Below are 13117 nucleotides of genomic sequence, written 5' to 3' on the forward strand. Positions count from 1 at the left end.
CTACAGAAAGGGTATGACTTAGAATAAAAAACACTTTCCAGGATTAAGAAAACCACCATAGGGCTGTGGTTGTGGCTCAGTGGTAGAGTGCTTGCCTAGCACATATGAGGCATTGGGTTTGATCCTTAGCACCACATATAAATAAATTAAAAAGGTATTGTGTCCATCTACAACTAAAAATATTTTAAAAAAAAGAAGAAAACCACCATAAGATTGATAGCAAAACCTATATAGATGACCCTGACAAAACTTAAAAATAAAACATAACAAAACCTTTTCAAGAGATATTTGATCCATCAATAACTTAATTGCTTGAAAAAATACAAGCGATATTTTCACAGGAAGATAACAGAATCGAGAGTTTCTAAAATGTATTATCCATAATGTTCAAAATACAATTTTTAACAATGCTATACAAATGAATAACATAGGGAAATGTCATTCAGAGACAGGAGTAGGGTAATGGGTGGGGGTTGAGGAGGCAGTCAATAACAACAATATGAAAGGGGTGAGAGACAATCAGATCTTGGAGTTAGCAGACAAGGACTGTAAAAAAATATTCTGATAAATATGTTAAATAAGCATGTAAATATAATGGTAGACAAGGTGAAAATGCGAAATTGAAAGAATGACATGGGAATTCTAGATCTGAAAAGTACATTTGAAATTACAAATTTATTGAATAGGATCAACACAGATTGGACACAAGTGAATATACTTCAAGGTATGTCCGTAAAATTATTGAAAGAGTTTCAGAAGCACAGAAAACGGGGGAGGGGGGAATGAACAAATTTCAGTGACCTGTAGGATAGCATCAAATGGTGTATCATATATATAACTGGAGTCTAAAAAAAGAGAGAGAGAAAAAGAGGTATAAAAAATCACTTAAAGAAGTATTGGTCAAAATATTCCAACTTTTAGTGAATAAATGACAAAACAAAAATTATCAGAATACATATAAAAGAAAAACACATTTATGGACATAATGATATACTGCTCAAAATTCATCCAGAGGGAGGGAAAAAGACACATTATATACAGGAAAACAATGATAAAAAATGATTATTGAGTTGTCATGAGAATTATTGGAATCTAGGAAACAATGGGATGATGACCCATTTTTAAGTGGCAAAAGAAAAGTGTACAAGTCTATTTGGAATTTAAATCCATTGGGAAAAAAAAGAACTGTTTGCCATCAGTGAGTGGTATTGTTCCTAAGATAATTACTAGAGTCATTCTTATTTGTTAGACTTGGAAAGTAACATAAAAAAATCAGTTTCCAATAATGGTGCCCTACAGCAACTCTCCTATTGAAAACAGCTATAAATTCTGTACAAAATATTTTTACAATCTTCTTAAAAGAAACACAAAGCTGACAAGATAACAAAGAATGACATGGTCAAAATTTGACAAGACAAGGGAATCCAGTTAAGTACATGGAATAAAAGCCATTTTTTCCCCTTTTGGGTATTGAACAATCAGAAAAAAAACTTGAACTTTAGTTTGGACAGCTATGTAAGACCCAAGGGAAAAAAATCAAAGACCCAGACAATCCAAAATAGAAGAGTCTGAGAGGTAACATATTTCACACTAAGCTAAGACACTAAAGAACAAACTCAAAGCAAAAATGGCATAAGTGTAGTGACACTCAGATGTATTTATAATCATAATTTATATCAGCTGGGTGTTCAAAAAAATCTTAGCAATGAATTCACTTTAAAGTAGCTTTGAATTTTGATAATGCCTCCAGATATCCACAAGAAGCAAAAACAAAACCCTCCTAAAGAAGACACCTCTATCTCAGAGCTCATATTAGTCTTATACTTTCTAAAGGACAGTGAGTAGAACACAAAAATAAACCAGGAATATAAAAGAATAAGTCAAGTCATCATGAGCAAGAACTAGAAAACAAGAGACCATTCAAAGGCTCCTCTAATATCTCAAGTGTAAGAACTACAGAGACAGTAATTATGAAATAACTACTAAGTTTAAAGAATAAAAGATCATTCTGAAAATATCTACTACAAACAGAATGTTATTTGGAGGGGGATAAAAAATACCCAGCAGATTTGATTGAAAAAATAACCAAGGTGAATGTCAACAAAACCAAAACTTCACTGGATAAAAGGATTAGAATTAAGACATGAGAAAATGAACTAGAAGATAAATGAGAATAAATTACCCAGAATAGAACAGAGATGACATGCATGGTGGCACACACAAGTAATCCCAGCTACTTGGGGAATGAGGAGAAGATTGCAAGTTTGAGGCCATCATTAGCAACTCAGTGAGATCCAGGCTCAAAAAAAATAGGAAAGAAAGAAATTCAGAGATAAAAAGATGTAAAATATAGACTAGAGAAAAGGAGAGGACCTACGATATACATATAATTAAAGCCTTTTTTCAAAAAAAGAAAGTGCAATCAGAGACATATTTAAAGAAATTATGAGAATTAGACAAAATTAAAGAAATGCCAACCTAAAGATTTAAGAAACCTAATAAAGTCCCAAACAAAATAAAAAGGAATCCATACTCTGACAAATCAATAAAACTACAAAACACTAAAGACAAAGAAAATATGAAATGTAAAATAAGAAAGTGGCAAAACACAATAAAATATTTGTGTCTGATATATTAAATAAAATAAGTAAAATGCATTCTGTCACAACTAAGGAGAACAAATAAAAATCATAATAATAAAAAGTAGCACTAGTGTGGCTCTGATTACTTCTGAAAGTTTTAGGAATGAAGGAGATATTAGGGCTGGGGTGTGCCTTAGTGGTAAGTGTGTGTTTAGCATGTCTAATGGCCTGAGTTTGAACCCCAGAACCAAAAAATAAATAAAATAAAATCAACAATAAAAAGAAAGATAGTGGGACTGGGGTTGTGTCTCAGTGGTAGAGCGCTCACCTAGCATGCATGAGGCACTGGGTTCAATACTCAGCACCACATTAAAAAATAAACAAAATAAAGGTTGTGTCCATTTACAACTAAAGAAGAAATTCTTAAAAAAAAAGAAGTAGTATCTGAAAAGACTTTTTAAAAGAGTAGCTGGATCTGGGCATGATGGTACACACCTGTAATTTCAACAGCTCTGGAGGCTGAAGCCGGAGGATCTGGAGTCAAAACCAGCCTCAGCAATTTAGCAAGGTCATAAGCAACTGAGTGAGGCCCTATCTCTAAATAAAACATTAAAAAGGGGGTGGGGGGGCTAGGGATGTGGCTCAGTGGTTAAGCGCCCATAGGTTCAATCCCCAATACCAAAAAGAAAAAAAGACATCTGTTAATTTAAGTGACAGAGCTTATAAAAAACTATTTCATTCTTGATCATTTAATCTTTCTCTCTCTGGCCTTACTTTACCTATACCTAAAGTAAGGGTTATTTTCAAAGTTAGTTCCAGCTCAAAGATTACACTGTCATTATATACTTCAGTCAGTGGGAAGTGATTCAAATTATAATATTCTACTGCCTAAAAATAAAATGCTAGCTATCATCAGAAAGAACAATGGAAATAAAAAAAGAAATCATATCCCAAATTCTATAAAGCTATCCATATATGGAAAACCAACACAAGTGTTGAAACTGCCAAACTTTTTTTAATACATACTGTGTGTTTTGTATATGTAAAAACAAAAAACAATAACTAAAGCACTTGTTCTTAAACCTTGCATATTACAACTATAAGGTAGCTTTAAAAAATGAACAAACAAACAACAACAACAAAACCCAGTAATGCCAGGGACCATATTTCCAAAGATTCTGATAAATATTATTGATTGGTCTGGGGTGGAGCCCAGGGAATATGTAACTTTTAAAGTTCCACACATTATTCTAAGACTTCAGCAAGGTTTGAGAAATGTTAAAACTTAAATAACAAATAACAAGATATGTTTTAAAAGAGTAAAACCTCATAATTAAAGCTTGTGAAATTATCAAGGCTATGAATAGAATGAAAAATGAACCTGCTCACAAAATTATACCATACCATCATGGGGTTTACCTGTTCCCAAAATAAAGAAGTTAAAGGACCAATTGAAATTGAGGATTAGTTGCATAGAGTAGTAAGTGTGTACAATGTTACCCAAGGTATAATGCAAACTTTAGATAATTATATTCAGAAGAGCTCATATGAATTCCAAGATAGCAGATGCCTGGGGGTTATCAAAGAGAGCAGTTACTTTCAAAGTATATAACTATTTTGAAGCAGATACTCAAGATCATCATTCCTATTAAAATGTCCTTAGTGCAAGGGTCAGAACCAGAATACTAGACTGCATGGACCCAGGATGGCACATACATACTCTAGCTTTGAAAGAATTCATGACTGAAGATCATACTTTTCTCTGGGGATAAAAGAAATAGAGTAAAACTTAACACAGTGCATTTGCTGCTATTTATTTATTCAGCACTTATTTGTGTTATGTACCACACCTGTACCAGATACTTTAAAATAACTCATTTAAGTCTCACAAGGCAATTAATTATCCTCACTTTACACACAAGAAATCAAGGCTCTGGAAGGTCATTTGGGCAAATATGTATTAAAGGCATGATATACAACAGTAAATTGTAGAGCATGGAATTAAACAAAGATCTATACCACTGTGCCTTTCACAATATTTTATATATTATCATAATAACAAAAATAAACATCATTTTAAGTGCTTACTTTTTTCCACTTAAATGCTTAGAAAGTCTTCTCCACAGTTTTATGAAGCCACTTCATCAAAAGATGTTTCAATCATTTTTGACTCCCCTTTTTCTCAAATTTTACATCCAACGCCTAGTACATCTTGCTGGTTCTATCTTCAAAGCTGTTCAGAATCCATTATACTTTGATGACATAACAAAAAATACATTCATATATCCCTGCCACCCTCACTCATTTATAGCCTGAATTAACTCAGCCTCCTAACTAGTCTTCCTGCTTCTTCTACCCTTCCACATCTATTCTCATTTTGGCAAAGGGATCTTTTTAAAGACAGCCATTACCTCTGCTCTCTGATTAAAACATTACAATGGCTGCCCATCTTGCTGAGGTATAATAGGCAAGACTCAGTACTTCTATGACATTATTTTTTCCATCAGCTTTCTCTACTCTTGCCACATCTGCCTCTTTGTTATTCCCCAAACATTCCAAGCATTCCCCCTTCTCCTGGCTGCTTCCCCTGCTTACACAGCTTCAATTTAGGTTATTACATTTTCAGGTTTTAACTCAAATGGCATCTTATCAGTAAAAGCTTTCTTCCCCTCTCAAGTATTACACATCCCCCTTATCCCAACAGGGCATTTATCACCTTCCAATCTGTTATGTATGTATTTATCACTGTCTGCTCCCAATTTAAACTTGATTAGAGCAAGATCTCTTCATTCTCTTCATTGTTGTATGTTTTCTGGTACCTCAAATGGGATACAGCATGAGGTAGGTACTTAAGAAATATATGCTGAATGAAAATATAAATTATTACTGACAAAACCCAGATTCATGAATACTCCAGCATACAACCTCCACACCACATGCCCTGCACAATCTTATAACCAACTACATACAATTCTAGCACTTTCTGGTAAATATCCAAGCCTCTTCCAATTCTACCACATATAATCATCAAAATCTAGGGCCAAGCCAGGAACAGTGAGTGGTGCACACTTATAATTCCAGTGACTTGGGAGGCTGAGGCAGGAGAATCATAAGTTCGAGGTCAGCCTCAGCAATTTAAAGAAACCCTGTTTCAATTTAAAAATTAACAACAAAAAAAGGAGGGATGCTGAGGATGCAGCTCAGTGGTAAATCACCTCTGGGTTCAAACCCTAGTAATCCCCAAAAATCAAGGGCATGGGTTATGGGGAAGGACCAGGAATTAAACCCAGGGGCACTTAATCACTGGGCCACATCACCAGACTCCTTTTTACATTTTATTTTGAGACTGGATCCAAGTTGCTGAGGCTGTTTTTGAACCTGTGATCCTCCTGCCTCAACCTCCCAATCTGCTGGGGTGGTGAGCACTGTGCCACTGCTCCCAGCTAGGGCCACTAATTTTTGTATTTCATATATTTGCTTTCCTAATAGTTAGAAAATTTCAAATACTGACCTTTGGGTTCTCTTTAACTCAAAGCATTTTCCTCCAGCTCTCGTTTCCTTCACTTTCAATTCTTCCCTCTTATGCTATTCTAAGAATATTAACCTTCCTAGCAAATTAGAAACTCTGATTCTTCTACATATTGTTTATTTTCTATTATACTAACTAGACTACATGTTTCTTTGGGGTTTTTAGCACAATGTCTCACATACAGAAAATATTCTCAAATCCTATTAGTATTCCTTCTCCAATTCCTTTCACACATGTAAAGCTCAGTAATACCTTGATTATTCTTTTTTCTCCCACAAATAGCCTATTCTCTTAGAGTGGGAGAACATTGCCAAAAGTTAATAGACAGTCTATTAAAATGTGCCTGGGTAAATAAATGACAAAAGTTTTTGGTACAATATAGCTGTTTCCTTACTCTCAAAATCAGAATGTGGCAGAGGCAGGCCAGGTAGTTGGGACCTTGGATTGCCTTTGAAAACTCTGCCTTGTCAACTTGAAAGAGACAGAATCTTAAATCTTTGTTGGTGTTAATAACATGAGAAGAAATTTTAAAATGATCCATATTTCATCAAAATTCATTTAACTATTTTATTTCCTATTGTTTTACTAGGAATATTTCTAATGGTGAAGAAGAAAAAGGAAGTGAAATGTTTGAATTTAATGATGATCTGATGCAAAAAAAATGTTGTTGTTTTTTTTTTTAAATTTCCAATTTCACTAATAAGGGAGACAAAGATCACAGAATACTGCAAACCCTCTTCCCCTTTAATACTTAGGTTCAGAAAATATGACAGTTTTTAAGTTTCTCTATGGGAACTTAATTTTAGCACGAATCAAGACACTGTAAAAATGTATTGTTCTTAATATGATGAGCATGAATGAGAAACCTACCTTAAGTTTAAAGTGTTCATGTGTGTGTCTGTGTCAAAAAGTAAAGATTGACAACACAGGAAAATCAAAAAGTTTAAACCTGAGGGAGAGGGTGAACAGGACAGGATGGATTAGAAATTCCCAAACTCCTACTTATAGTATTGAGTTCTTGTTTGTTTTTGACCAAATTAGCATGACTTATTTTACAATTCCTAAATCAGAAATTAAAATATAAGCAGCTATATAAAAAATCATATCCTGCAAATGCACACATTAATGTTAAGCCCTGCCTTTAACTCTTTCTTGAAGCCTGAAATCCACAAGCTCATTTACACAATGCATTACTAATAAAGGTAAAAATGTATAAGCATTCAAACTTGTTGGGTACTATATAGACATGATCAGACTCATTCTAAGAAAACTTACAAATTTCAAATAGACTATATTAGAGCACCATAACAGTAGAAATGAAAGTCACCAAAGAATATAAACATACAACTGTAGAAATACAGACTTAGAAGAAATCATAGACACCATGGACAACTTTCACATTCATTCAACCTGTTCATCCATCATCTCCATGAGAGATCTTCCCTAATGATCCCATCTACAACAGCTGCCCCATCACACTTTATTCCTCTACCCTGACTTGTTTTTCCCCACAGCTGTTACCACTGTAAACCATTATTCTTACACAGCTGCACTTGCTGATTATTTGCCTTCAGACTAAAACATAAACTCCACAAGGGCAGAAGCTCTGTCATTTTTGTTAATCCCATAACCTAGACACACATGGTGGGTATTCAGTAAACATGTCATGAATATAAATGATGAAAGTGAAGCCCAGAGAGGTTAAAGGATTTCCTCAAGGTCACAGAGCTAGCAGCAAGCACAGTCCTTATTGATAACCCTGTCTACTATAATCTTGCCTTGTTGGTCTTTCCAGAACCACTTCTCCACAAAAGCAGTCTGTTTTAGCACATGATTCTACTTAACAGATTTTATCTTCTCTCTCTGCCAAAGAAAATACATGTTACAAAAAGAGGTGGGGGGGGGTAAACTGGATAGCATTTTAACTTCAAGTACTTTACAAACAAAAACTGTACTCAAATTTCCTAAGCATATAGGATTAGCCCCTTAAACAGGCACAACCAATAACAGTTCTTTAAGTTCCTTCTGAAATTAAGTGTGTGCTTTATAACTTTTAAGAACCAGCACTGAAAACCAGCTTACCAACTCAGAATGGCCTGTAAAGTATCAACTCACTTTCATTCTTCTCAGAGCCCACGATAGCTCACCTCTGGATATATTTTATCTGGCAGATTATGTAAGGCAAGTAATTAATACTGAAGCCTCTTTAGCTCCTTTAAAAATACATGCCAATCTCACAAAACATGGAACATAAAATTAACTCTTGGCAAGTTTTAGATTCTGAGAACTGGAACCATCTGCAAACCAAGACTGGACCACAATTACCTAGGTCCTTCATTCAAAATCCATGAAACTAAACGAAACACAGGAGCGGTGAAAAGAGAAGAAAAAGCCAGAAAAAAAGACATTCACATACAAAAAAAGGGAGTTGATATTTCTAACACTATTGCCCAACATCAGTCTCTCACTGAAAGCCAAGGCCCCAGGGACACAACTTGGGCTGTCTTCTTGGATCACTTTCCTTGCAGAAAGAGAAATCAACTATCAATACCTTTGGCAGATAACGTGTCCAGACCTAGGATGGGACACGGTAGGACAGCATGTTTTGCTCAGTGTCTCTCAAAACTACTGTCAGCCCAATTAGTAAAGTAAAAGGGACGCCCTAAGATGTAGCATGGCAGGAGAGTGGAAATGAGACTGGGAGTTAAGAGTGGGAAGCAGCAGAGGAAAAGGCGCGGGGAGGGTCAACAACGCATCCAGAGCTGGAGTGAGAACCCGGGTGGAAGAAGTGGGGTTAGCGAAAGGCAAAGGTGAAGGGAAGAAGGGGATGAGGTTCTGGGTGGGATGGGCGCGAGCCAAGGGGGAAGGGACGCGAGAGGACTGTGGGAGGGACTCGTCGCCGGCTGCAGCAGCCTCCGCCAGAGGCCGGAACCCCTTAGCACCGCCGGCGCCCGCCTGGGTGGTTGTTACTGAAGAAGACGCAAGGACCTGCCTTGCTTGGCCATGGCGGCCGCAGAAACCCAGGGAGCTGCCCAGGCGCCCAGCAGCTGAGGCAACGGAGGCAGCCAGCAGCACCTCCCACTCCCTCCGCAGCTCCCGACCCACACCCCAGTCAGCAGGGAGCAGTCGCTTGGGCGCAGGGCCAGCCTAGCCCGTGACTGGCCGAAAGTGGGTCAACTGCGGCTGCGCCGCAGCCCAGCGCCTGCTGGGAAATGTAGTCGCGGGGCGGGGCGCGGGAGGCCTGCAGGCTGCGCCTGGGCTGGGCGTGGCCGCGGTCCTGCTCCGCCCCATCTCCACCGAGGGGCCTTGGAAGCGCCCGGAGCGGGTTTCTTCTAGGTCTGGGCTAGGCGGCGCTGTGCCCGGCGCCCGCGGATGTCCATCTAGGGCCCTTGGAAGCGCCCAGCGCGGATTTCCTTCACCTATGGGCTAGGCGGAGCTGTGCCCCGCGCCCGCCCGGGGGCAGAAGCTGCGGAAGTTCATGGTCGGCGCTCCCAGTTGTACGCACACTCACACAGGGAAGTATCACGCTAACATATCAGCCCGAGTTGTACATCGTTTAGAGCTTCCTGATCATTTTGTTTTTAAAAATAAAAAAGCTCAAAGCAAGCTGTACTGTCCACCTGCAGGACGTTGGTCCTCCCACCGGCCGCACTCCGTCCTCTCCTCCAAGACCTTCTACTCGCCCACTCAGGGTCGCCGTGGCGCTTGCCTTTTTACCCGAGGGGCTCAAACCTGTTGCCTGATGAGTTTTCATTTACAGGAAACTCTGATCATCTCTTCCCTGAGACAACACAGCGGCTTCCTGGGGCTTGTTCCCATTTCTAGTTTGTTGAGGTCTCCAGAAAAACTCTTTCATCTGAAGTACATTTCCCTTTGTAGTAATCCTGCAGTGAATCCTGTAAATGTTTCAGATATCAAGTAACAGATGCTATGTTTTTTCGGTCTCATTTTTCCTATCATCCCCCACTCCCCGAGATTTTTGCTCAATTCATTAGAGCAGATATTTTGATTTGTCAGTTATATCCCGCGCCCTGGAGCTGTAAGATAGATGACACAGTTCAGAGTTCCTATCATCAGAGATTGAGATTTTATACACACACACACACACACACACAATGCCTTGAAACTACACTGACATTATTATTACCCTATATAAACGTATGATTACACTACTGGTGTGACTCAGCACCATATACAGCCAAAGGAATGAGAAGTTATCCTCCATATGTGTTCAATATGTCAAAATGCACCCTACTGTCATACATAGCTAATTAAAACAATTAATAAAAAAAAAAAACTACACTATGTGAAAGAACAAAGTCCCTTTCTGCTGCAGACCAGATCTCCCTTGGGTATCTAGGGACCTCTCCTTTCTCACTTGTCAGGTTCCCAGTTTCTTCCACATTTTACTTGCATACTAGCAACACTATCAATCTACTAAAGGCACACCCAAGTCCATTCCTTTTAAATGAACGTTTTGTAAATGTTTTTCTTTTCTGAATACCTTGATATTATTATATTACTAAAAAAAACTCACTACAACGAAGGGACAAAGGAAGGAAAAACACTTAGAATTGAAAATGAAATTATTGGGCACTGATTTCTTCAACCTAAAAAGTTACTTGTAATCCTCTGTTACATAGGATGATCTTTTGGGATATCAGAACTAATGTCCACGGCGGGGGGGGGGGGGACGTAAAAATATAGGGTGATGAGTGATATGTAAGGGAAGGACATCCTCTCCTTCTCCTCTCTGGCCTCCCCCTCTTCCCATGGATACTTGTGCAAAGAACAGGAAACACATTGTATCTGGTCTAGTTGCAAATAAAGATGGCAAGCTCTAGCTTCTCTGTTATTGAATGTTTCTGTTTTGTGAATTCATCCTTTAGTACAATAAGAAGTTGATCAAGGCCTGGTGTATTTCCTGTGTCATAAATTATGTTGGATGCTAAGTGTCCTTTGAGATACAACCCAGTTTTTTCATTTACAACTCAAATAACAAAAGTCCAAAGAAATTGATTCTTGTCCACAATGAGATTCTGAGTGCCGAAGCCAAAAGTAGCACATAGATTTCCTGCCTGCTAATTCAGGGATTTTTTGTTAATTAACAGGTTGACTCTTCTCCTTTGATCTACCAGAGTACCAAGGAGACAATTATTCAATAACCACTTTTTTTTTTTATCTGAGAGGTTTAAGTAATCTTACAGGTTTGAATATTAGCTGTTTTTCTCTAATGTAGACGTGTGCTGATTCATCTTTCAACTCAATTCATAACAGACTATGAAACGTAATTAAATTGAGATAACCTGGACTACCATATATATACAAAAAGCACTGTTTTGATTCGTGGTTTAACTTTATTACCTTTTTTTTCCTTTTCAAGAATTTATTTATACTCAAGATAATGTTGATGATTTATGTCATGAGAATATCATTCAATTTACCAAAATATTAAAAGTGGTTATAGTAGAAATGGGATTATGGAGCAATTTTCACTTGGTCAAAAATTTTTCATATATGGTTATATTTCTTTTTAGTAACAAAAAATATTTGTAAATAGGAGAACTTCCCTTGTAGTTCTTTTGCCTCAAATTGCTTTAAGATAATAAGATACATGCATTCCCAAATTTCCTCCTAAATGAATCAACTTCTAAAATTATTCATTTTTAGTAGTGAACTTACTGGTGTTTCCCCTGCCCCACTTTGTGCTTTTCTGTTTTTCACATTTTCTATATTAATTATGAATTACTAAAAGTATTTTATTGAATATAACATATATATAGAAAAAGCCAATGAACTTTGACAAATTCAACATATCCATATAACCACTATTCAAATCATGACATACAACATTATAGGCATCCCAGAAGCTTCCTCTCAATGTACATTCTCAGTTATAACAGCAAAAATGTCTCTTGAATTCCAGGGAAATATCCTTTAAAAGTTAATGCCAAAAATGACATAGCATTTGTAATTAGTCAAAGTTAAACTTTATTTTACTCTCTACTTAATTTTCCAGATTTGGAAACCTTGAGCAAATGAGATTTTTTTCATACTTGATTATTTTGTTTTTAATATGGTAATATCAGTTACACTACAAAGTAACAGTGAGATTATATGAGAGGTGAAATGTAAATCCCTTTGCATAGTGCCTAGCATATGGTAAATACTAATAATGGCTATATTTTAATACAATTCAGAATATTGACTAAAATGATACATATAAAAAGCAGGCTTTGAGCTGGGCAAGGTGGCACATTCCTGTAATCCCAGCTACTTCTGAGGCTGAGGCAGGAGGATTACAAAGTTTGAGGTCAGCCTGGAGAGTTTAACAAATTTGTCTCAAAATTGCCTAAGCAATTTGTCTAAAAATTAAAAACAAAAAACAGGCCCTGATAAATATGAGGGGTTCGGTTATTGTTCTTTTTACTTTCTCATCCCTCTTCCCCTATTCAGAATTTTAATTTAGTAGAGTTAAAATAATCTTATAAACAAAACAAAATTAATGCCTAAGACTAACATTTAAGACCTCATAGTGTGGTAGATTTCCTAGTCTTTTCCTTTATAATGAAGTCTAAATAATATAAAAATAGTGTTCCCTAAGAACACAGAGTTAAAACCAGATTAAAGTGAAAAATGTAAAATACTAAAAGTTTATTTTGATAATAGGAATATTTTCTACTTTTTTATATATGTGTATGTGTTGTGGGATGAGCATTATAGTTCTATAAAATGACAATACGTCTGCTTTTATGTGTGTGTGTGTGTATGTGTGTGTTTCATTAAAATGAGTGGTTATCTTTTTTTCAAGTGATTTTATTTTATTCATTTTTTTAATTTTTGATGCTTTTATTGAAAAGGTACATTTAAAAAATACACAGACATTTTACCATTTACAGATTGCAGATATAGATACTCTAAAAGAGTTCACTATTTTATTGTTTTATGATACTTCTTGCCCCTGATATCACAAATATTCTAGTCTTGTTGATACCAACTTTGAAAG

The sequence above is a fragment of the Urocitellus parryii genome, unplaced genomic scaffold (assembly GCF_045843805.1).
Source record: "Urocitellus parryii isolate mUroPar1 unplaced genomic scaffold, mUroPar1.hap1 Scaffold_95, whole genome shotgun sequence".
In the NCBI taxonomy this organism is placed as follows: Eukaryota; Metazoa; Chordata; class Mammalia; order Rodentia; family Sciuridae; genus Urocitellus; species Urocitellus parryii.